The 25,526-nt window shown below is 47.9% G+C and overlaps 1 protein-coding gene across 1 annotated transcript in view; it reads left to right on the top strand.

Moving 5' to 3' along the window:
• Positions 1-25,526, top strand: part of LOC126518727 (cyclin N-terminal domain-containing protein 1-like) — a 231,454-nt gene that overhangs the window by 70,533 nt on the left and 135,395 nt on the right. The window lies entirely within an intron of this gene.

Here is a 25,526-nt window from a genome sequence, read left to right as displayed (position 1 = left end):
ATGTCATGAGAATTTGTGGGAAATACTTGGACTGATAACCATCGTGACTTTTATATCTCTTGTATACACCTCGTATACGTGCTCTTCGACCCAGGGGTTATCGTGTGCACATGCGTAAATGTTCCATCTCTTTGTCTGAAAGTGTTATAGAAGCCGCGCGGACGCATTCCTCCCCAAGTATGAAAATCCTTTCAAATTCTGCGATTTCCCGTGTCGCTCCCGTTTTAGTCTTGATAACGGGAGTGTTTACAAGGTCGTACGAACAGTCTTTGCTAGTCGGACAATTACTTGCCAGACAGCCTGCCAAATATTTTCCTTTACGCGCTTTATTTACTTTGTTTGCGAGCTGCCTGTAAACTTATCGTTAACACGTCACCCAGTTTGGCCAACGTACACTTTTCCGCGACGTTCTTCACAGCGTGTTAAACCGATCAGATAACAACCATTTTCAGGGACTAAGATTCTCGGGCCATGGCCCCATGTGTCGCAGGCTTATAAAGCGCCGCGGGCACTTCTACGTTTCATGAACGCGACTGGCTTCAGTGACCGAAGTTATGGACATCCGCATGTACTCACACCGATAGTACATTCTTTCCTCTCCTTTCTTTTGTTTCCTTAAACCCTTTATTTACCCTGTGTAGGGTAGCAAACCGGACGTGCGTCTGGTTGGCCTTCCAACCAAAAAAAAAAGTTTTTTTTTTGTGCGAAGGGGATCGGTCCAGCAATAGTTGCGTTTTTCTATATTCAGATGATGCCGGCGCCTGCGTGTTTGCCAATTGCTTACAGTAAATTGGACGCAAAAAATGGAAACAGAAGGCACCATGGAGTTCTACAAGAATGAGAAGAAAGAAATTAGAAGAGAAAATCTGTAGAACACTGCAACGGGCAGTGCATTGCTATTTGACGCTCGAGATTGTTGTCGACGGACAAAAACGTACCGGAGCAAATCTTCGCAACAGGCTGAGGCATGTGTATGCTGCAGCAAAAATCCGAAGACCACTCAGCGTATTCTAATGCAGTGCGAGGGGATTCGCCCAACGATACCCGGAGGTAACCTACACTTTCCAGAAGCACTTGGATTTCAAGTACCCGCCTTGGTTGCTCAGAGGCTATGGTGTTGGGCTGCTGAGCACGAGGTCGCGGGATCGAATCCCGGCGGACGCATTTCGATGGGGGCGAAATGCGAAAACATCCGTGCACTTAGATTTAGGTGCACGTTAAAGAACCCCAGGTGGTCAAAATTTCCGGAGTCCTCCACTGCGGCGTGCCTGATAATAAGAAAGTTGTTTTGGTACGTAAAATCTCATAATTTAATTTAATTTAAAGTGGATAGAAGCATCAACCGGTCAGCAATCCAGACAAGGTATAGAGATGTTCATGGTACTGGTGTTAAAAAAGGAGGTAAAGGATTGATACGGCCGGACCCGTTACAGGCATTAGCGGTGCAAGGTTTGAGGAAGGTACATTATGCGGATCCCATGTACGCATGTGGAAATCGATGTAAGCGAAGATTTCTCTGCCGTTTACTTTGATTGACGATAATTCGTGGTGATGTTAACAGCGAATGTTTAATTGCTTCGACGTTTACGGCAACACGAGAGTGGTGAGCTGATGTTAAACGTTACCTTGCGTGCACCACTGTGCTTGTCTGCGTCGCACACAGAACACACAGGGGAGGTGTTTTCTTGAGGCGTTGTTGTAATAAACTTTAATTGAATTATGGGACTGTGTGCGCCAAAACGACAATCGGATTAGGAGGCACGCCGTAGTGGTGGACTCCCAATTCATCTTGACACCGTGGTGTTCTTTAACATTCACCTAAATATAAGTGCACGAGCGCTTTTTTTTTTATATGTCGCCCCCGTCAAAATGCAGCTGTCATGGTCGGTATCAAACCCGCGACCTCGCGCAATGCCATATCAGCAAAGCTACCGCGGCGGGCACAGAAGTGTTGATTTGACGTGTGACCTTCTCCTCTCTACAGTTGTATCTGCGTCCCCTCTGGGCTCGCACGTCAGTAGAAAGGGAAGCACTGCAGTGTCTGCAATGCTTCTGAGGGGAGTCACGGATAATTACAGCTGTCAAGCGGCTAATGTGGCGACGGCCAGCGAGCTCCAGCTGGTATGTGCACATTCGATGCGGTGCAAAGTCCAAGCAAGATTCTCGCGTCGCCTTCTGTGCCGCGCTCTTAACTCCCCCCCCCCCCCCCCCCCCGCCCCACCCGACGCGGTGTGCTAGACAGCATCAGTAGCAGCAATGGAAAAGTCGAAGGAAAAGGCAAACAAAGCTTCGCTTCAAAAAAAGCTTAAGGATATGTACATAAAATGCTAGAATGAAAAGTACGTATAGCATGGTAAAAAGACAAAACAAAAAAGAAAAGCGCTAGAAACACGGACAGCAGGAAGAACACAGGACGAGCGCGTGACAGCGCCCGTCACGTGTTCTTCCTTCTGTCCGTGTTTTTAGCGCTGTTTTTTTACCATGGGGGGGTGTTCACAAACCAGCTCGCCTTAAGACCCTTTCATGTGTAGCATGCCTGATTAACTCCAGCTTTACCGCTTTTCCTTTACACGGCTGCGGCGGGGCAAGGTCGTGGAAGTAGTCCGTAGCCAGTCCTGGTGCGCGGCTCTCTGTGTTTCAGTAGTCGCGGTTCGGTGGTCGGGCGAGTTTTTGTGGTGCATTGTTTCATTTTTGCGAAATTTCTTTATTGCCCTTTATTCTTTTTTCCCCTTCGAAATATCTCTATCTGTCGTAAACCAGGGAATTCATGATTTGGAGCCTGGATGACAACTGCTTCTTCGTATTCTGTTCTCTTTGTTCGCGCCTTTCTTATCCGTGGTGAGTCACGCCAACAATATTCCGGGAAGACAGGGAAAGAATGTAGGTGAAGAGAGCGCACAAAGTTCGCGACTGCTCTCTGTGATTACCTCGTGATAGATTCCTCGTTGGGGTGGGGGGGCAGTGAAAAAGGGGGCTCAGTGCAGCTCGGAGGAGTCACCAAACTAGAAGCATGGAAAGAGGGAACTTGACTAGTCAGCTTTTTTTTTTGTTTTTTGCTACGCATACCAGAAGGAAAAGGGGGGGGGGGAGATAGAGAGACGGATAAGTATCGCTCACTCTATCGATAAGCAAATCATTCGTGTGCAGTTGAAATGTCAGTCGTGGGCAATCGCATCCTCATATCGCCTTTCTGCCTGTTATCGCCGACGGCCGTTGCCAGCCTGCCTTGCAGTCCTGCCGTAGTTCCCGCGACGTCCTCGCGCCTTGGAAATGCCGTCTCAAGAACGCCAGCACCTCCTGACGCCGCAAGTCAACGCAGCGAAATCGTCCAAACCAAGACCGAAGTTTGGCCGCTGGTTAAGCAGGAAAGATAGCTACATGGTGACTTACACGCCTCCTCTTTGGCCAGTCTATGAAAAAGTAGGACTTGCGTTCCAAGTCGAACGTTCGGCATCGGGGCCATCGCAGTGGCTCGTGACCTTTCCCAGGCCGGCCAGATACTACGGTGGACCTCGCCAGACGCCGACCCAGACCCGGAGTGACAGCGTGTGCATCCCCGTCGAGGACGCGCAAGGCCTTCCTTCGTCGACCACATTCGTCGCAAGAGCAGTGGAATCCCGGGTATTCATCGTCGTGACATTACTCGCCGTCGTCGCCTTCGTTGTGATATGCCTGGGCATTATCGGAGGTCTCGCATATCACACCGCGACCAACCTTGCGGGACTGTTCGCGTTGATGGGCGTCACAGTTCTCATGACATTCGTCGTGATGTGCACTGTGCTCTGCAGTTCCGCTTGATCTGCTGCCGCCAAGCCCGTGCCCGAAATCCAACCCGTTTGAAAGCCGCGTGGTCGCGGGTGACGGCAAAATGGACTGCCCCATCATCCGCCCTGCGCGCTACCATTCCGACACCACTTGTCATCGTAGGCATTTATTGTTGTGATCTTCGTCAAACAGGCGTAAAATGTATCCGTCAATAAACGTGGCATGTCCATTTGCCCGACTATGTCTCGCCGTCTGTTTCTGCGATTGCACGACACGCTGCGCGCGGCGACTTGCACTGCTGGCAGAAGCCAATAGTTTGAACACCGCATGCCTGCCGGTTCTCTCTCACCGTGCACGTAGCTCCTGATGACGCCACAAAGCCCGCCGTTGTATTACGCACCGCTTCCAATATCTGCCAGTTGGATACCACACCTTTGTGGCCAAATTTAGTTTTTTGATTAGCTCTTTCTCACACGCGAAACGGGGACAGCACATTCTTCTCATTCATCCGCTTTGCGTCGTGCCAGGGCTGCGTATTAACCGTTACTGCGAAGTTGAGGTCTCGCACTGCAGCGTGTTTTGTTTCGACTTGCGAGGTAGCTCACATTGGTATCAGGGAAAGCTTGCCTTTCACTCACTTGTATTCTCCTCTATATAGGCTGTACGTTTTAGCGAAAAGGTGGGGAGTTAGTTACCATATACGCCAGTACTAACCACTCCAAAAAAGGACAGCAGGGAGATAGAATCAGTTTCAAGACAGGTCACTAATCGCCAGTAAATAACTGAACGAATAGCCTCTCAATAACTTCAGAGCCTGGCTTAAAACAAGCTTTCCGAGAAATAATGGCTGCTGTATCGAATGGAGCATTACAAAAACGGTAAATAATTAGTTGCCTAGAAACAATCAGAAGTTAGGAAGTAAAAAACCTGCTCAAGGATGTGTGTGCCGCAAACAGGTGTGAAAGGGTTCGTTGCAAGGAAAATACCATTAGTCGTAGTATCAAAGATAGATTTGCTACATAACTATAGACTGCCAAAAACACTAAATGACAGACAACAAGAAAAACTGGCAGGTTGTCATGTCGGCGTCCATCGCGATACCGGAAACAAGTTTTATTCATTTTGTTTTCTGCATTTATTCGGAACGTTTTGTCATTTCACTTCTGATAATTTGCGATACTCTATTTAGCAGATGGAGAATAGTAAGACCTTAGCAATTGGTTATTGTGAATTATTTGGTTTTTTCTGAGTATTTGAAAATGCTGAATAGTTCCTTTTCGAATACGAATATTTCGTGTTTAGTATTTGATTCGTATTCGAATATTCGCCCACCCCCATAGCATTACAAATAGCTGTGTGCAATTAACTGGCTCATTGCACACTGTTTCATTGGGCTGGTTCATTAGCTTAACTGGTTGGTTCATTGGCTCGCCTAGTACTACCAGTACCAGCCTACATGTTCCAGCCCGGGTTGCTGGAACCTGTGACTATAGGGCCATGTCTTAGCTTAAAGCGGGAACCACATGTGTGCAACGCTAAGTGTGATTGTTAAAAATAAAGACAAAGGAAAAAAGTACCCCATTATCTTGCGGCTGTCGGGAGACAGATGCTAAGATGGCGGCACCGGCGACCCCTGACTGCTGAAAAATGGGAATCGGGATGCAACAAACAGGAAAAGGGTAGGAGAAAATAAATTACGAGCAGAAATAAAAAAAAAGCGCACGTTTCGAATATTTACAGTGTTTGTAATAGCCGATGAGGGTGGCTGTAGGGGCTTGCTGGTACGGCACATCTTATTTTGTTGTAGCGCAAGCTGAACAAGGACAACAGAAATGCACATCTGACACACACAGCGCCGTGTGTGTCAGACGCGCCTTTCTTTTGTCCTTGTTCAGCTTGCGCTACAACGGCCACGGCGGCCGCATTTCGATGGGGGCGAAATGCGAAAACACCCGTGTACTTAGATTTAGGTGCACGTTAAAGAACCCCAGGTGGTCAAAACTTCCGGAGTCCTCCACTACGGCGTGCCTCATAATCAGAAAGTGGTTTTGGCACGTAAAACCCAATAATCTTTTTTTTTTTTTAAGCTGGCGCTACAACAAAATAAGATTTGCGATAGCGTTCACTGGCGCGATTTACTCCGGGCATTCCGTCTCTTGCACACGGCACATCGTGACTGCGTGCCACCCAATGAACAGCGTAGGCTGCTGTGGGTACGAGTGTTTGTGCCGAGAGCGAAATTTCAAGAAATTGGCAGGGCCCCCACTTTTGTTTTCGAAGCACCGTGCGGAGGCATTGTTGAAGGGGACACGACACGCAACTTCGCCGGTATCTGCCAAGTGCGTTGACCTCTTCGCGCCGCTAGTGCAGCTTCCCTGTCGAGACGCGTAGTCAGAGGAGAAAGAGAAGAAAAAAATTGCTGTACGAAGGGGATCGTTCCAGAAGTCTTTTGTCCAGAAGTAATAGTTGCTTTTTCCAAATTCAGACGCCGGTGTGTGCGTGTTGTCGGGCCTTAATTGCGCGTCTACATTTGGTTACAAACATTTTCGGTGCGTGGTATCAAGGACATGTGCCTAGTACTGCTGTGCATGGCGCTTATAGTTTAAGCCGATCACCGCGTATGTCGCAAGATCTACTACGGAATAAACAGGCTATGTGTGACGAGAATTCAGCCTTTTCGTTTTGGAAACCCTGTGTTCCGTTTATTTTTGACGCCGATTGTATTTGTGCACCTCGGTTATATCTCGTGGAAGCCATGAGCGATCGGCGTTACCTCGTGGTTTTCCTTTCGAGGACTGACCTTGAGACCGAGCGTTATGCTTCTTAACTTCCAATGTAGGCGTTAGGAAAAAAAATGGGCTCGCAACAAATGATTGTTGGTCTGATATACTTTCTCAAAGCTAGATGTGGTTGTTTGTAATGTACTTCTAGCACGAATAAATTTTTCCTCTAGAAATTGAGAAATAGTGTTGCTTTCGACCGCCATGTAACTAATAAATGAAGCAACGACATAAAAATTCATACGAATATGAGAAAAATTATGCAGATTCCACGCACTGTGGGAATCGACGTAAGCGAAGCTTTCTATGCCGGTTGCTTTGCTTTGCTTTACGATCATTAGCGGTGACGTTGACGGCGAAAGGTTAATTTCTTCAACGTTCAGTCTAACACGAGAGTGATAAGTTGATGTTAAACGCTACCTTGCGTGCACCACTGCTGTTTGTCTGCGTAGTACACAGAGCACATAGGGAGAGGTGTGTGCTTGAAACGTTGTTGTGCGCCATATTTTATAATCTCTGAGAGGGCTGAGCATTGTCATTGCCTCACATGCATGGCACGTCGCATCGTGGCAGTATTAAACTTGAATTGGATTACGGGACTGCACGTAAGAAAACAGCAATCGGATTAGGAGGCGCGCCGTAGTGGCGGACTCGGGATTAAGTTTGACGCCGAGATGTTCTTTAATGTGTCAAACTTTAAATGCACGTGCGTCTTCTACTTCGCCACCGTCGAAATGCGGCTGCCACGGTTGGGATCAAATCCACAGCCTCGAGCAATGCCATAGCCGCAAGGCTAACGCGGCGGGCACAGAAGTTGATTTGACGGCCGGCCGCTTTCGTGCTTTCGAGGGGGGTCACGGATAATTCCAGCTGTCAAGTCGCTAATGCGGTGACGCCCAGGGAGCAGCAGAGGGCATTGTGCACAATCACTGGCCTCCTTGAAGCCTTTAGGTTGAGCGAGAGCAAGGGGAAAGTAAACATGTCAGCAATAGGAGATTAGTAAGAGACGATTGAAAGATCGGTGGAAGAAAAGTAGGGAAACGACAAATAACGTAGGCGTACAAAAACGAAGTTCACAATAGGGGTGCATAAACTTTGGTCATAGGAATTCATCATGGTTTCTTTAATTTTTTTTTTATTTTTTAGCACAGGTAGGACTTTAGGTAATAAAAATAACTAAAGCTTTGTGGCGCAACCCACCACCACGCTGTTCCAAAGCGAACGCTCATAACATGCATCCATCCAGCGGTCAGGTCTAAACGAGTTTCTCATGTCGGCTTTCCTCTTCTCTGACTCGCTCCTGTCATGTATGCACATGGTCTGAACCACTATATATATATATATATATATATATATATATATATATATATATATATATATATATATATATATATATATATATATATATATATATATATATTTGTGTTGTCCCTCTGCCCCTGGGCAAGGTCGTGGAAGTCACGTGTAACCTATAGCACTGCCAGTCTTGGGACGCGGCTGTTTGCATTTCTGTAGTCATTCTGCGGTCGTCGGGTAAGCTTTTGTGGTGTGTTGTTTCTTTTTAGCGAAATTACTTTATTCTTTTCCCCCCTCGAAATTTCTCTCTCTGTTGTAAACCCGGGAACAACACAATAATATATATATATATATATATAAACGAGGGGCCCGATTTTTGTTAGTCTGATCATAAGAAGCCAACAGACACTGACACCAAGGACAACATATGGGAAATTACTTGTGCCTAATAAATGGAAATAAAGAAACGATAAATTAATGGAAATTAAAGTGGATGAAAAAACAACTTGCCGCAGGTGGGAACCGAACCCACAACCTTCGCATTTTTCATCCACATTAATGTCCATTAATTTATCGTTTCTTGTAATTTCCCCTATGATGTCCTTGGTGTCAGTGTTTGTTGGCTTCTTATGATACGACTGTATATAAATATATATATATATATATATATATATACTTAATTGAGCTTGTAAAGCGAAGCTTTCTTTGCCTCTTCCTCCGAATTTCCCACTGCCTGGATGACCACACCTGCTTCTTCGTATTCTGTTCCCTTTGGTCGCGCGTTTCTTATCCGTGGTGAGTCACGCCAACAATTTCCCGGGAAGACAGGGAAAGAAAGGAGGTGTAAAAAGCGTGTACAAAGTTCTGGACCGCTCTATTGTGCTTTCCTCGGATTGTAGAAGGATCGACATTTGGGCGAGTTGCGCTGCCCCTTCAAGATGTTTTCCTCAGATTAGTTACCAAATGGGAACACGAAGAGAGGGAACTTGACTGGTTAGTTTTGTCTAAACTATAAAGAGAGAAAGGGCGGGGGGAGAGAAGGACGGATAAGTATTGCTCACTCTTTCGAGCAGCAGAGCTTACCTCGAATTGGTCACCAAAGGGGAGGACGAAGAAAGGGAACTTGACTAGTTAGTTTTGTCCTACGTATAAAGAGAAAAAGGGGGAGAGAGACAGACAAGTATCGCTCACTCTTTCTAGCAGCAGAGCAGTGTCGAGTTGGAACTTCCCACGAGGTCATTCGCATTTACGCATCGTCCCTGTGCTCGTTATCGCCAGCGACCATTGCTAGCTCGCCGTCGAGTGGTACCGAAGTGTCCGAAACGTCTTCGCGCCTCGAGAAAATGTCATCTGAAGAACGCCAGTATCTCCTGACCCGGCTGGTCAACGCGCCTAAAGCGTTTAAACCGAGGAGGAAATGGAGTCGCTACTTACGCAGGAAGAAGGTTTACATGGTGGCGTACACGCCTTCTCTTTCGACAATATACGAGGAGGGCGGACCGACGTCGCAAGGTGAAGGTTCGGCATCGGGGTCATCGCAGCGGCTCCTGACCTTTCCCAAGCCGGCCAGGTACGACGGTAGACCTTGTCACAGGCCCACGCAGCCCCGGAGTGACGATGTGCGCATCTGCATCGAGGACGCGCAAGGCCGCCATTCGTCGACCACGTTCGTCGGAAATGTGGGAGACTCCCGGCTGTTCATGTGCGCGATAGTGCTCGGCGTGGTCGGCTTCGTCGTGATATGCCTGGGCGCCGTCGAAGCTCTCCGATCTCACGACACCCCGGGCAACCTCGGCAGACTGTTGATGTTCATGGGGGCTGCACTCTTCATGACATCCATTTCGATTTGTTGTGTGCTCTCCGGTTCTACCCGATCGGCTGCCGTGAAGCTCGTGCACGGAGTCCATCCCTCATGAAGGAGTGTGCTCGCAGGCGACGGTGAAATGGACTGCCCCACGATATTCGCTAAGCTCCCACTCCGACGCCATTTCTCATTGTAGGCATGTCTTCTTGTCATCTTCGTCAAATCACTGTAAATGTGTCCATCAATAAACGTGCACTTCGAACTGTACCACTTGGTCTTGCCCTCTGTACCTGCGAAGGCGCAAGGCGCCGTGCAGGTAGCGTGAGTCAAAAGCTTTGCACGTGCATGCATGCTGGTTCTTTATTTCCGTGAAACTCGCTCTGTATGAGGACAGCCAGTTTAGGAAGCCGCCCTAACGGTGAGATTAAATTTGATTTTGTCATTTGCTTGGTTGTTGCGCTACAGACACACGAGCAACAGTAGTAGAAGTGGTCAGGACGCGCAGTATTCTGATGTTCCGATTCACCACGCGCGGCCGTCTTCGCTCGTGGTAAGACCACGAAGCCGGTGGTGAAAATGCCTACTGCGTGTTGTGTCTGCCTAGGATAACTTAGGGTCTTAGTTTAGTTTGTTCTTTAACCATTGGCAATTGCTTTCTCTCTCGCGAAATTGTTATACCGTATTGGTGTCCGTCTAGGTTTTTTCATTCGGCCTCCGTGGCGGGCATGCAAATAAAGCACCACGGCGAAGTTCAGTCTCGTCGATGCATGTCGCCTGCTCGTGACGCGTGGTTGATCACCCTGGTAGTTTTGAAAAGCCTGCATTTTGCACCGTCATATTATACTCACAATGAGTTCGCTCACAGGATCAAATGGTTGGTTGATGTTTCCCTTCCGTGACCCTTTCGGGGACGCGTATGGCGCCGAGCTATAACTCTTATGGGGGCGTAAGTATAAATTTTCCTTGTTGTGATAGTTTGTCAAACAGTGCTAATAGCAGGCAAGTTCGAATGGAGTCGACCACAAACGCTCGCGGGATTCACGTCAAATGTGAATTTCTTCTTTTCTAACTTATGACCCTTCTGATTGGACGAATCGGCGTCTAGATGGCAGAGACTACGGCGCACCGAAACGCTGAATTGTAAGCAATATGTCCAAGTCGGGAATTCGACTTTCCTTGAAAACCGGAGTATCGAAAGCGTATAGTGATAAGTTGTGAATTTCTCAGAAATGCTTGGCCTGGTAGCCTTTGTGAGATTTTTGTCCGCATGTCCGGACAATGTTTTTCGTTATAGAGTTAATTTTCTCTCTCTGTCCACGTTCACGAGCTTGTGCGACAGCGTGCAAACTGGCGTTTCACTTCTATCTGTCGATAAACGCGGCAGAGTTGTAATGGTGAAGCGGGGGCAATGCGATGCATTGGATTTAGATAGGCGATGATTATGGCGGTTTATTGGCATCCGCTTTGAAAGGGGCGGCGACAAATAGTCACTTAGGCTGCTTGAGCTAATCAAGCAATGTGCAGACATTTAACATGTAAGCATTTTCGTCTATGTCTCCCTAATCGTTTCTCTCTTCCTTAACGCCTCTAAATCCACCCATTTTACGTTACACCTGTGCCTGTAACAGAGCCGGTCGTATCAACGTGCTCCTTACTTTTTTCCACCGATATTGCAAACGTCTCTTGCTTTTCTCGACTGCCTGACCGGTTAACGCTTCCATCCGCTTTAAATCTTAGCGCTTCTGTAAGGCGGACGTTTCCGACCGATGTCGCTGGAATGGATACCTTCCCGTTCCGTTTGCATGTGCTGAGTTCTCTCCTAATTCAGCACGCGCATGCCTCGCTAACGTTTGCTCGGCATGTTTTTGCCCGTAGGCAATCAGCTTTGTTAGTCAGGAATAGGGTGCCTCCATACTGTCGAGGCACCCTGGCCTTGGATAAGCACGTGCACTCCCCGACTGCCAGCGTTCCTTGTCACGCGAGTGCTCGCAGTTATCAAGTGAGATCTGCTCATGTCTGCCGGCGCGCGTGGCACCATGCACGCTTGTTTAGTTATAAGCGAAATTTTTACTGAAATACATGCGGTTGATTTGTGTACAAACCTTACTTCGTGTCAGGCTCAAATACTTGCCGTCGCTGTCAATGCTTCGGCTTTTTCTAACACTGCAACAATTGAAAGTCAGCGCGCGCGAGCAGAAATAGTATTCCTGTTCGTCGTTATCCCCTTCTCGCGCTGCGGACATAATTCATGTGTGTTGAGTGAATTTACAGCGGAGGAGCCAAGCATTAGGGCAAGGGCCTCAGAAATAATTGCTTCGCTGCCGAAATATGTAAGATGACTCAGTGGCATTGGTATCCTGTAATTCCTGAGGCATATATGTGCCAGTTAAGCTCTCGCTGGCTCGCAGAATGACCGCTTGGGATCACACGAATCGGAATGGCGTATCACGCGGTTAGGCGGCGATGCACTCAGTAGCGCTTTGGTGTAGCCATATGGCATTACTGCTCTACCTTTACGAATGCCGCTGGAAACCATGTGCCAAGTTCTTGGCGTACTAGTTGAGTCGCGAATGGCGTTGCGCAGATAAGCCAGTACGCGTCCAAAGCTGGCGGATGCTTGTTCTTGTTTGAGCGCATGCTGCTGAACTGCAGGCCTAGGCACTGTTCACTCTGGCACGCATACACTGCTCGTTCCTGCACAGTTGTGAAGGAACGCGACAACACACACACACACACACCGACTGCCAGCTCAAGGGTAGCGCAGTGGCGGAAAGGAAGGAAAGACACGCACGCTAAAGAGATGCTAACCCGCCATTCATAATCTTTCGCGAGCGAGCACTTGCGAAGGATAACTGTTTAGGCCTGGCGATACCTTTTTTCAACAAGATAACTGAGGGCTGACTTAGGCTCGCACTACCGCTACTAATGATATGTCATGCCCCAACTGTTAAATTCTGGAGTTCTACTTACCAACACTACGATATGATTATGAGGCATGCCGCAGTGGGGGACTCGGGATTAATTTCGGCCACTGGGGGTGCAGCAAGTCACATATGACTAACTCGTTAAGCACGCTTCGGTCTTTTGTTTGAACATAACTATACGGTTTGCAAATCTACGACTCCACTTGCAATCGCAACATTGTAACGAAAGGTTAACGGTGTTACACCGGTCAGCGAACGTGTATACATATGCTCAATTTTTTTTTTTATTGAAATGAAAATAAAAGAAAGAGGCGTAGTCACCTTATAATGGTGACGGCTACCCCTTTTCTCATAGCAGAAACAACGATATAAAAAATATGTTGGAAAATGAAAAAAAAGAAGAAAAATCACTTCATAGGGTGAGAAAGCCACAGCACAGTCCTATACGCCTATGAACATCACAGTGTAAAAGTCAAGTGCAAGTTGCACCACAATGAGTTCATAAACAGTCACAAACACACAGAAACGGCCATGATGTAGACTTCGATGAGCATATAAACAGATGAGGAATAACAGTGTTAAAATAATGCACGCGCAATATGCTCAATTGATCTCCGATTGATGCAGCGACCCGTATGGCTCCTACGTGTTCCGAAGCGAGTAGTTGTGGCTGGGTGGTCGGACGAGTTCTCACCGTACGTTTCCCCTCTGTCAGTAAAACGACTCACTATTTCTTTTTTCGTGAAATGTCTTTTACTATGTTCTCAACCAGGGGGTCCCGAATTTCTATCCAGTATGGGTGCAGCGTCTTCATTTCCTGTTCTATGCATTTTGTTCACGTCTTTATTTATCAGTTCTGAGTCACGGTCAAAGCTATCGAAAAAAAAAAAAGAAAATGTAAAGGCTGCGGGAGGGGGGGTCGCACACAAAACTCTCAACCGATCTACTGTGCTCATCTCAGATTAGACACCAAACTCCTCCACCCGCGAAGAGAGCTTGACTCATCAGTCTTGTCCTTAATATAAAGAGGGCGATAAACATATCTCAGTCGTTTTACAAGCTGCTAGCTGTGCGGAGTACACGGATACTCACGGTCGGTCGCTTCCGCGTACCGTCCCCGCACGTGCTCGCCACCGCCGGCAAGCGTTGCTTAGCCTGACGAAGAGCCATGCCGAAGTGTTCGAAAAATTCTGATGCCGTAGAAATGCCATCTCGAGAGCACCATCACTTCCTGACCTCCCTAGTGAACGCGGCGGAAGCGGCCGGGCAGAGGCCTAAGTTAGGTCGCTACTTACGCAGGAGTAGAGGTTGCGTGGCGAAATACATGCCTTCGCTTCCGCCAATCTACGAGGAACCCGGACAGGAGTTCGAAGGCGAAGTTTGGGCCGCGGGAACATCGCAGGGGCTCGTCACCTTTCCAAAGCTGGCTAGGTACGACGGTGGTCTTGGCAAGACACCGACCCAGACTCGGAGGGACATCGTGTGCACCTGCATGGAGATAGCGCAAGAGCGGCGTTCGTCGACCAGGTTCCTCGGAAGGGCATTCGACCCTTGGGTGTTCATCGGCGCGACATTGCTCGCCGTCGTCGGCTTCGGCGTGATATGCCTGGGCGTCATCGAAGAGCTCGGATACCACAAAATGCCGGCCAAGCGCGGAGGTCTGCTGATGTTCATGGGTGCCACAGTTCTCGTAGTTTCGATGATGATGTGCGGTGTGCTCTGCGGTTCTACCAGATCAGGTGCAGTCAAGCTAGCGTCCGGTTCCCGTGCCGTTTGAAATTGCGTGGACGTGCAACTGGTGACGCTGAAATGGACAGCTTCATCTACCAACCTGCTCCCCTGATTCTTCCACCCGATCGTTACTCTGGGTCTCTGTCTACGTATCGTTTTGTTTGTGTTATATTCTCGTCAAACGCTTGTAGGTGAATCCCTCAATAAACACACCTTTCGATTCTTAACACGCAGACTTGCCCCATTTGCTCGCGATTGCATGAAATTTACAGCCAGCAAAGGTCACTAGTAAGCTTTAGCGCTTTCATGGAGTACTACGTGCTAACTTCAGGGGCTGAAATTAGTTTGCTCTGCCGCTGACGATTACGTTATCGCGTGCAAAGATGCGACGAGATCGTCTACTTTCTCACTCACTGTGCATGCGAGGGCCAGTGTGATAAAGCCTTTGCGAAGTTCAGGAACTCTCGCCAAGACGCCCTCCCGCACGAAGCACGTGGTTTTGTCGCCTAATTAGACCAGGTCGCCACTCGGTCAGCGGAGCGTTTTAATGACGAGTTTAATCCTGGCGCACGTGGCGCAACGCCGTGCTGCAACCCACATGGTGCTGGTGTGCGAACAGCTGATGTCGTTGACAAGCTGGTCATTGGCGCACGGCGACTCGAGGGAAAACAGGACCAGCACGTGAATCTGCGAAGATGACCGAGGCGCTGGCTGGCTGCATTATAGGTGTAGTCGAAACCTTGACGCATTCTATACCCAGCTCCGTGACATTGCTGGAGGTCATATACACAATAAACAATTTGACACCCTTGAGGGTGCTTTCTTTCATCAATTTACATCTTCATTACACTTATTTAGCGCCCATTTTAATTGAAACACCCTGTAGTAAGGCTGCGTGCGGAAAAATCAAAACACACACAAAAAAATAAAAAAAAATTAACACCTAAGGAAGAAATTGGCACCCTATACGGATCTGCCGTTGAAACCTGACCGTGCAGCTTTAAGAAAGTTGATTTCAAGCGTAACGAACGCGCTTTCTGCGATGCAAGATGTGACCTTGCGTAAGGTTTCTCGACAAACGAAACAATTTGAGCTCCTTGACCAATATTTGAAGAGCTGCAACGTGGCTCCTGTGTGGCGCAATGATTAGGCTGTCTGGCTTCCGCGTGAGGATCCTGGGTTCGAATCCACCTCCATGTATTTCTTTCGTAGTCTATTTAAGGATGCAGTGCTTGTGCTTTGATTGCGTTTAATTGTGTAATAATGCTAATAAACAGCTCGTAAACAGTGAAAAGTATAACGAGCTGAGTGCGACATTTTTTTTTTTTTCATTTCGCTTCTACTTCAACCAAACATTCATCCTTAAGGGTGTTAATAAAATAAGGGTGCTAGCCTGGCGACAGTCTAATTTGCGTGTTTTAATGTTTAGCGTGTATGGCTCGGCTTAGCGGATATAGTAGTGCCTGCGGATAGGAATCCGCACACCTATAGCAGATGGAGTTGGTGCTACTGACCTGTCGGTGTATAGATGCGTCATTGTTGTTCGCTGCAACACGAGGCATGTTGAATAGAAAAATATTTGAATGCTGGTACGAGACGCAAGATGCTCGGCTCGCTGGTTAACCCAAGCCTACTTTGGATTGTTTGGTACGCAAGCCACGTGCGTCCACGTCATCTAAAGCCCTCTATAATCCGACGCAAACACACGTCGTCTTAGTTGAACGAACCGCCCACCTGCGAATCATCTTGGTACGCGCTTCATGACGGAAAGCTCGTCATGCTCAATTCTACCTTTTCCGAATCTCCTTTGTGCATGGCTCCGCGCATTGACTTGGCAGATAATGAAGCCGGCGATGCGGATGAAGCCATACGAACGTCACGCCGTTCGGCAGTAGCTCGAAGCGCCTACGGAGGTTTGCGCTTTTCACGCCGTGTTCAACGTTTTTCTTCTTATTCATGGGCTTTCCCTTTTCTTGTTTATGACTAAAGGCGGCCCATAAAGCTGGTCGTCGATAAAGGGTCACTGAGCCTGGAGGTCGCATATCACGATCATGATAGGCACACTGACTAAGAGCTTTCCTGTCTATTTTTGTTAAGAAGGGTGGAGGGTGTAGGGGGTAGGGAGCGTCAGTGATTCACCACTCGCGTTCTTCATGTATCTTGCTGTACCGCTGCCATCGATTTGACCTTCTTGAAAATTTTCTGTTCTCCTTCTTCTCTCTCTCTCTCTCTCTTCACAGTGCCCGAATACGACGCGCTCTGTATCGTGAATCCTCAGCTTTGGAGTCAAGCATACGTCGTTTATATTTGTCCATGATGCAACGACACGAGAGCAGCGGGAGCTTGGGTTCAGGAACGTGCTCTGTATCACTGCCGCGTATGGAGACGTCACGGCCCGCGGCGCCAGCGTGGAAACCGTTGCCGAAAGTGAAGTGGTCTCGCCGTCGAGGCAAGAAATCGAAGGTGTACCTCGTCCCTTACGAGCCTTCGCTGTCGCCCATCTTCGAAGAATCGCAGAGTTCGTCCCAAGACGGCGCGGTCCCTTGTTCGCAGCCACTCCTCTTGAGGCCTTTCGCGAGGTATTCGACGTACGGCGTCATCACCCCGCGTCTTAACCGAGTGGTCATCGCGATCGAGGAGGACAGCAGCAAGTTCTCAACCTGGACGGAGCGAGTGGCCAAGATCCTGGCACTGTCCTGGTTCCTGATGCTCCTGAGCGTGCTCGTGCTCCTGGTCGGCGTGCTCATGATCTGGATGGCGTTCTCCAGCGAAGCCAACGGTGACGGAGCGATGACGCACCGCAACGTGGTCACGGTGTTCGTCGGCATCGCCGTAATCGCCATGGCGGTGCTGTTTGTGCTGTGGAACGCGTCCAGAGGACTGCGCTAGACTGGAAGTGCTTGTGGGACTGTCGATTTGCGCTTGACGATAAACCTGCTTGGGAAGTATGATCCGCTGAACTTACGTTGGCGAGGAATACACGGACTGCAACGTGGTCACGGCCTTCGTCGGCATTGCCGCCGTGCTGATTGCGGTATTTGGGCTGTGAAACGCGTTCGGAGGAGTGTACTAGGCGAATTGTACTTACTCTCGTTTCTTGGGGGACTGTTGTTTTATGCTTGACGACCGACCTGTTTGTGAAGTATTATCCGCGGAAGCTGACCTCCGTTATGAATACGCATAGCCACTTGGTCACAGCGTTCGTCGGCATCGCCGTAATCTCGATGCCGGTACTGTTTGTGCTGTGGAAAGCTTCCAGAGGACTGCGCTACAGACTGGAAATTTACTCTCTCCTCTAGCGAGAGTCGTTTTAATGCTTGACGATCAACCTGCTTGTGAAGTATGATACGCGGTAACTAACGTTGGTAACGAATGCTTTTTTATGTACAGCCAGAGCCGGAAAGTAGCCACTGCGCGCATGACATTATACAGCTAAGTCAGGGGCGCCTGGTCGACCTACTTGAAGGAGCAGTGCTCGGAAGCTACGCTTAATGGGACCACAACTTAGGGGCCTTCAGAAGGTCGTCGGGCTCAATACGATGTAGCCATTGTCAACGTTATTCAGTGCTTCTAGTAGCTGCATTTATTTTGCTAGGAGCTGTTCTAAGTGATATATTGAACCAAGGTGTAGCGCCGTGTCGTGGTGTGTACGCAGGTACAGCGCAGTCGCCACGGCGCCGAACTGGTTTCAATTCCCTGTAAAGCACGCTGACGGAAGTACTGTGTGAGCTTCTGATGGTGAATATTTGTCGCATTTGGTATGCATGATTCGCTCTAACTTGTCTTGGTGACGTGCTGTTTGGTATGTGCAATCTTTTTCGAGTTGTACGTATGGGAATGAACCGTTGCGTTCGCACTGTAGAGGCAACGGATGCATTAATCTCTGGCGATATTAATGACAACTAATGTACGCTGTGCTCGCAGAAATGCAACGCGTTTTTAACGGTCAAATTGCATGTACAGTAAAGCCCTCCTGACGGATTGACATGGAAAATAAATATTTCGTCATGTGCAGCCTTTTCTCTTTCTTTTTCTGTCTTTCTTTTTTACTCACGGAACACGCACCATCGACCCATCAAGGAAGATTCTGAAATAGCTTGTTCCGTGTAACCAACGACCCACGTTCGCGTCAAATCGTTTGTAGTGACAACTATAGCTAAGGACGGTCAATATACACCTGACCGCAGAAAATTCCGAAGCGCTGAACTCGCATTCTTTTTTCAATATCACGTTTTTTTTGGCTATCACCTCCAGTTTTCCTAGAAGGCAGTCTGGCCAAGCAAACCGGGAGGCTGATCCCGAAGACATAATCGAAGGTAGCGACTTGTCGAGCGGATTATGATGTTAGTGTACAATGTGTCCCCGCAGCGGTTTTAATCTGGTTTGTAGTAACGCCGGCCGATCCTCGAGACAGTGAAGCGTCACAGCATCGACACACATCCCTGATAACACTTTGACAAAGATGTTTATCGGTTAGCTCTTTGGAGCGGAACAGTGATTATTCTTTACCATATGCCAATATTCGCTCTATAAAGCTAACCAATGAATCTATCCTATCACTCCGGTGGTTTCTTTCTTCCCAGTAAGCGGTAGACAGTAGATTAGCAGTTAATAATTATTCAATGGAAATAAACAGTACGTCAGCAGAGAGAAGGGGGGAGGGGGAAGCTTTTTAGTGTGTCCCTGAGAGGTTAGCCTGGCAACGTGTCTAACACGCGACTCAAGATTGGCGCGTCAGCAGCTGATTCGGCTAAATCTGATTATGTACGAGGGCGAATCGTAATGTCTTTGCCTTTATTTTATTTTTTAGCCGAATTACGGCTGCAAATGCGAAGTGAACGTATCCATTCCCAGCGGTGGACCTTTCTTGGACCGGCCCGGCCTTGTCTGCCGGTAGCTCCGCGGCACGGCGCTGCTGTCAGCTGTTGAAGATGGCGGTTGTGCTTCACACGTCCACGGCGTACGAGCAACGAAGTCTGATTCATGTTATGTGGAGCAAGGGACGAACGCCCATCGAAATCCACACGGAAATGCAGCCCACGTATGGGGAAAGGTATCTCGCTTTGAGAAAGTGTGAGGTGGTGGTGGTGTTGCGAGATAGCAAAGCGGCCGCGAAGACTTGCATGACGACGAGCGTTCGCAGAGGCCGCGTGCGTGCGAAGTCTACCGCAGGGGCATCTCAAATTTAGTGCTGCGATAGGACAAATGTCTGAACCGGTGTGGGGACTGTGTGGAAAAATAGTGTTAGGGTACGTAGAATAGTACTTATATTCGTAATTACCTTCATGTTTTTGCTAATGAAATATAGGGGCAAAGACTTTATGATTCGCCCTCCTATATGACAAATACTTCGTAGTCTACAGTAAAACACGACAAACGCAGTAGGGTAACCGGAAACAGCGATCGCTCACCTCTACAATTATCCTCGATTGCATTAGACCGGATATATATATATATATATATATATATATATATATATATATATATATATATATATATATATATATATATATATATATATATACACACACACACACACACACACACACCTTTAGCAGCTCCACCTTAAGCCCGGAATTCAGAGGTGCAGTACACGACGGCCGCGGGGGGAAAGGCTGAACATTTCACTTATAATGCGGGCGCTTTCATAAGCTGTCCAGTATTACTGTCCACGTGTCTCCCGCATATTTTTCTCGTTATTCACAAGGAATTCGTACAAATTTACATGTCGGGTTCGTTGTTATTTATGAAACGAAATCGCTTAAGCGATCGAGAAGCAGCGGAAGCGTTCGCTGCCTTCTGTCTGCGCTCTTCAACATGCCAGCCCTGCGACAACGAGTGTTCGCTGTCATCGCGTGAGGGCTGTTCATGTCTGCCTGTGCGGCGCGTGACACCATGCCTGTTAAGCAGTAAGCGAACGTTTACTGCAATTTATACTGTTGGTAAAACCACGAACCTTGCTTTGAGTAGTTGTCTAACACTTCGCTGTTGCTAGCAGCACTTCACCTTTCGGGCGAAGCTGCGATTTTATTTTATTTTATTGTATTTCTTTTCCTATTTCATCGGTGCTAGCTTCACAGGGTTAATTTTGCGTAAAAAGTAGGCAGTTGAAAAGTGCCATGTTAGAGGTTTGTAAAGGCTTTCTCGAACTTTATGATTGGAAGTTTCAGCCTGAATTAGAGAATTACGAGTTTGGCTAGCTAATCAGGTAATTAATTTATACATATATATATATATATATATATATATATATATATATATATATATATATATATATATATATATATATATAATATAATTTGAGCTAATTGTGCAACTGGACAGAATAAAAATACTGCGCTTTACTCCACGGAATGGTCAGCAGCACTTGTTACGCGCCCTAGTCCTGCTGTATCCCCCCGGCACATCTTCAAAACCTTGGCTAAAAGTCGCAGGGACACCGGCTACAATGTAATATAATGCTATTTTGAAGTTGCGGAACTAAATTTACCAAGTACTCAAGGCGCTGTCAAACTTGATACTAGCCCCTGCTTCGATATATCCTCCCCGAAACCCGTGGCCGGGAGCTTTTTTCCCACAAAGCCTTTTCTAAGTACTATGCGGGACATCAATTGACTGCCGCCCCTCTAGTGGACGATAAGGGGAAACTCATTATCGTCCATGGCCTGCTAGCGAATACTTGAACTAGCGAATTCGACTGAAAGAAAGTAGCTTATTGAATATACTCTTATGTGGCATTGCTTACTGTACTGTACGAGAACGTATTCTGTTGCGCTAGAAAAGTGGTGATTTGTAGTTCGTATTGTGGCCCGTAGGTGACGCAACACTCAGAAAACGCCCCACGTTGTCAGTCGGTCACTGTGTCCGTGTTTTAGTAGATGGGGCGTGTGGGGAATTTCGCAATCCTTTATTCATACAGCAATTTCACGTTGCGGAGAAGCCGCGGTCATACCGCGTACTTGTTGCCAAGATTTCCTATCCATACCAAATAAATGAACCGTTCAAGCACGCAACTGGCACGGCTGCAGATCACCGGTTGCTACGCGACGGCCACCGCTATCGATTGTGCTCCAGGGAAGAGGAAGTGCGCGGCCCCTCACCCAAAGCAGCCGTTTGTGCTGTCGGGACGCTGTGTTGTTGTTTGGATGTTTCGCGCGCAAACGTGCGGTGTCGCCGACTCTTCTTGCGCTGAGGATTCGTCCGCAGAAGCCGATAGCAAGGACGAACCAGGATGGTGTGCCAGACCGAGCGGCCCGACGAGCCCAAGCTGGTGATTTCCATCGTGGAGAAGCCGGACCACGATCCCAACGCCGACGGCGGAACAGCGGAGGTTCGTCGGCCGAAGTCGCGGCTCCGCGCCCTCGTCGAGCCCGGGAACGTCGCCCCGGCCGAGACGGAGGACGAGAGGCGCAGGAGGCGACGCAGGATGGCGCGCGCCGCCAGGAACACCGCCGACCTGTTCTTCATGGTGCCGTGCCTCACGTTTTTCTTGCTGGTGGCGATCGCGCTGGTGTCGCACCACGCCATCAGGAGCCAGTGGGCGCCAGCCGCCGGCGAGGAGGACACGGCCATCGCGCGCATCGAGCGGATGGTGTTGTGCATGATGTACATGCTTCTCGTCTTGCTCATCTTCACGGCGTACACGTTCTACTGGGCCGTCTGCGATAGACTGCTCGCCTACCGCCGGGAACCGGGGGAAAAGGCCTTCTGCTGCTGCTGCTGAGTCGAGGGTTCGAATCCCGGCCTTGGCGGCCCCCGCATTTCGATCGGTGGTGGAAATGCCAGATAAAAAAGAAAAAAGAGTTAGTCCGTGTACTGTGCATTGGATGCACGTTAACGAACCACGTTGAGTGGGCGATATGGAAGCCGGAGACCTCCACTGTGGCTCCTGGGTTGCATTCGGAGCCTAAGTCGTGATCCTTAATCGTGATGTGGTTCGCGATATCCTCGATCGTGGGCCAAATTTGACGTTTCGACGCGGTCAGCGCTGGTTAAAGAGTTGACGCCCCCTGCGGCGTCTCGGTTGTTGTGAATGTTGCTTTTGTAGATCCCTAGAATTTCCTGAACGCTATGTGTGCGGCCCATTGTCGTTGAGTTGAAAAGTGGAGGCCGTGATTGATACTCGGAAAAGAAATTTTGCGAAAACTGAAGTAAAGAAACGTAAGCGAATTCGCCAAAGGTGGTTTCTCCATGTGTCGTTTTGTCGTCCTTTGCAAAATGTAGCTGATTCAAATGCTTCCAGATCTATATGTGTACTACACAGCATGCCAGATCCTGTCAACATAATTCGGTGATAGAAACCCCTCATTAAAATACCGAGCATTGTGACAAAAAAAAAAAAAACACACACAGCTACATCTTTCTTAACGAGCTTTCCTAACGACAGACGAGCGCCGGGAATGGCTGCGTTCGTCTGTCTCACTTCTTTCCGTGTGTCCTGTCCTACCGCGTAGTTCGTTAAGAAAGATGAACCCGTACCAATTCTCCCAGTTTCCAAAGCTTTTTACGTGCACCTTTCTCCCGCTTCGTTAAAGGGAAAAAAAGAAAAAGAAGAGACCGTTTTGATCGGCACGACTTCCTGAAGAAACGATTAAATTTTCTTGTGTTTATGTTTTTGTGTCGGCGGTCGCTGCGGGAATTCGCGTCGCCAAGTGGGACGAAGTCGGCCACTGCAATAAATGCTCAGCGCGGGTTTTGGTGGTACACATGGCGAGAGGGTGACATTACTGTCGTTGCTGTTCGCGTCTTACGCCAGCGCGTCTCTGCTGCTACGCGCTAAAGGCCTCGCTTATCTGGGGCAGAGAGCGGTTATGTGTACTACCTAATGGCGGTTGACCTTCCGATAGCCTTCATAGGGGTTCAAGTTAATGAAGTGTCCCAAGAGAGTCTATATAGCAGTTCTGGTTGATGATAAAGGGACAGACAACTGCTCTGAACATAAATCAAGATAGAAATGCCTGATGGAAACGTCTCTCGTATGGGCTGGAAAGAGCACGGTTTGCCTCATTGAACGACGGTTATAGCTTTAATTTTTCACAAAAAGTTGCGAACAAGGACGTTTGGCGCCCAACGCGGCAGAACCATGACAATAAAGCGGATGCCCGATCACGTTTGGGTTTAATATTCAGATGCAGTACGCTTTCTTTTGTTATAAGAGTCATAAGGAACGACTAGAAGACAACAAAAAGAGAAATTTTATAATATATAGGTAGCGGGACTGGGCAGCACAGTCGATTCCCCGCGTGCTGGGGAAGGCCGGGTTATGCTACTAGATTGCACGCGCCGTTTGTCTGAAGCAAGACAGCCACTGCTGCGCTCTGCGGTGACGTGTTAGCAAGGTACTATATGCCGAGTGGGGACAGACGCCAAACTAAAAAAAATTCATATCTCGCTTAAAACAAAAGAATGGAAATGAAATAATGACGCGAATCCCACGCCAATAAGCAGCCCTATCTAATGCGCTTTGTGACATACACTTACGAGGAGTGCCTAATTGCGAAAATCGTGAACGAAAGTGGATCGAACGAGAAATTCTTGCATGTTTGGCTGGTCAGTTAAGAAAGTTTCTACAGAGTTTTGGCGCTCAAACAATGTTAGCGTATTATGCAGGGAAAATGCGGTAATGTAATTACAATAAACAAATCAATAAAGAAATGGTTAGTTTGGTAGATTTCTGCCAGAATTTGGCACTGCTAAAGAACATTGTTGTGCAGGTCCAGTAGGCGATGATATGAAGCGTTAGATATTAATATAACTTTTATATAATTTTCTTGTAGAGCCATGTTTTTCGTACTCGGGCAAACTTCGAAAGCATGCCAAGGGAGAAAAAGAAAGAACATTCAGGAAAATATACCTCGGGAAATTGTTCGGAGCAATGGTAAGCAGGCATGCATTTTTTAAAGCAACGTCTGAGATGGTCAGCGACACGTCAAGGACACTTGGCGTAAAATAACCCGTAAGTTGTTTTATTTTTTTCTTTCTTTCTATCTTTTTTTTTTTTAACTTGCAATGAACAGCCAAACATTCGACTGTTGCGAGCAAAAAAGTGGCGCTAGCGAGGCTTCGCGTGACGGCCTGCCAAGATTTCGAATTCCCCGTCGCTTTATCCGCCCTTATCCGTGGAAACATCCCGGTTAGGCGTTTGTTTGTACGGAAACAGCTTCAGCTCTCGATTGGACCCGCCGTGGTGGCTCAGTGCCTTTGGCGTTGCGCTGCGCAGCAGCTAAGCGCGTGGTCGCGGGATCGAATCGCAGCCGCGGCGGCGCCATTACGATGGGGGCGAAATTCAAGTAACGCCAGTGTCCCGTGGATTGATGGCACGTTAAAGATCTCCTGGTGGTCAAAATAATTCCGGAGCCCACACTCCTCCTCAATTCACTCTACGAGTATATGCGAACAGCATACTCGGGCTTCGCAACATCTCTTGCGGAAAGAAAATTCAGAGGTCTTCAAGTACTTTCAAGGCTGTGACAAAGCTCTTCCAAGGATTAAAACACCATGAGGCCTGACTTTTTATTGAAAACATTTTTTTAAAGAAACCTTTTTATTGTACGCGAAGGCTTGTGAAGCTTTTTTCGCATAAACCATGGCTAGGTAACTCTACCACCACCACCAACCACCACGAACAAGATGGCTCTCTAACACAAGGATGCGAATAGGATTTTATTGGCCTGACTTCTGGCTATAAGATTCGTGGTCAAATGCACAAATAGAATCCGCTAAGCTTTAGCTGAAGGCAAAAATTAAGGGTACTGAAAATGTCAGTTTTACATTCGAAGGTTTTCAAGGCTTTCAAGGACTACTACGAACTCTTAAAAAAAAAAAAAAAGACATCTATACATGGACAATCGTTCGAGCAAAATGCATTATTGAAGAAATGGTCTGTTCAGCGTTACGGTCCTGTATACGCGTTTTCCGCAAGGTGTGCATTCCGATAAGAACACGCACACGCACGCACGCATCAAACGGTTCACTATGTCGAGGAGTTGGCAACAGTTATTGCACAGTGTGGAGATTGATGCTGAAGTCCTTCTTTAGAGTTCGCTGAAGGATATCCCAAAACAGGTTGGCGTCCTTGCTGCTAATAAAACTCTGTTCACTTGTCTCCGGTTAACATCACGTAGACGACAGGTGACTGAAGCAAAGGAAATGTATACCTTTTCTTTGCAACCGTGATTTCACCGGAAGTGTTTCAGAATAGAGGTTATGATAGAAAGTTTTTTTTCA

The sequence above is a fragment of the Dermacentor andersoni genome, chromosome 3 (assembly GCF_023375885.2).
Source record: "Dermacentor andersoni chromosome 3, qqDerAnde1_hic_scaffold, whole genome shotgun sequence".
Taxonomy (NCBI): domain Eukaryota; kingdom Metazoa; phylum Arthropoda; class Arachnida; order Ixodida; family Ixodidae; genus Dermacentor; species Dermacentor andersoni.
This window is presented reverse-complemented; position numbering and strand designations above follow the sequence as displayed.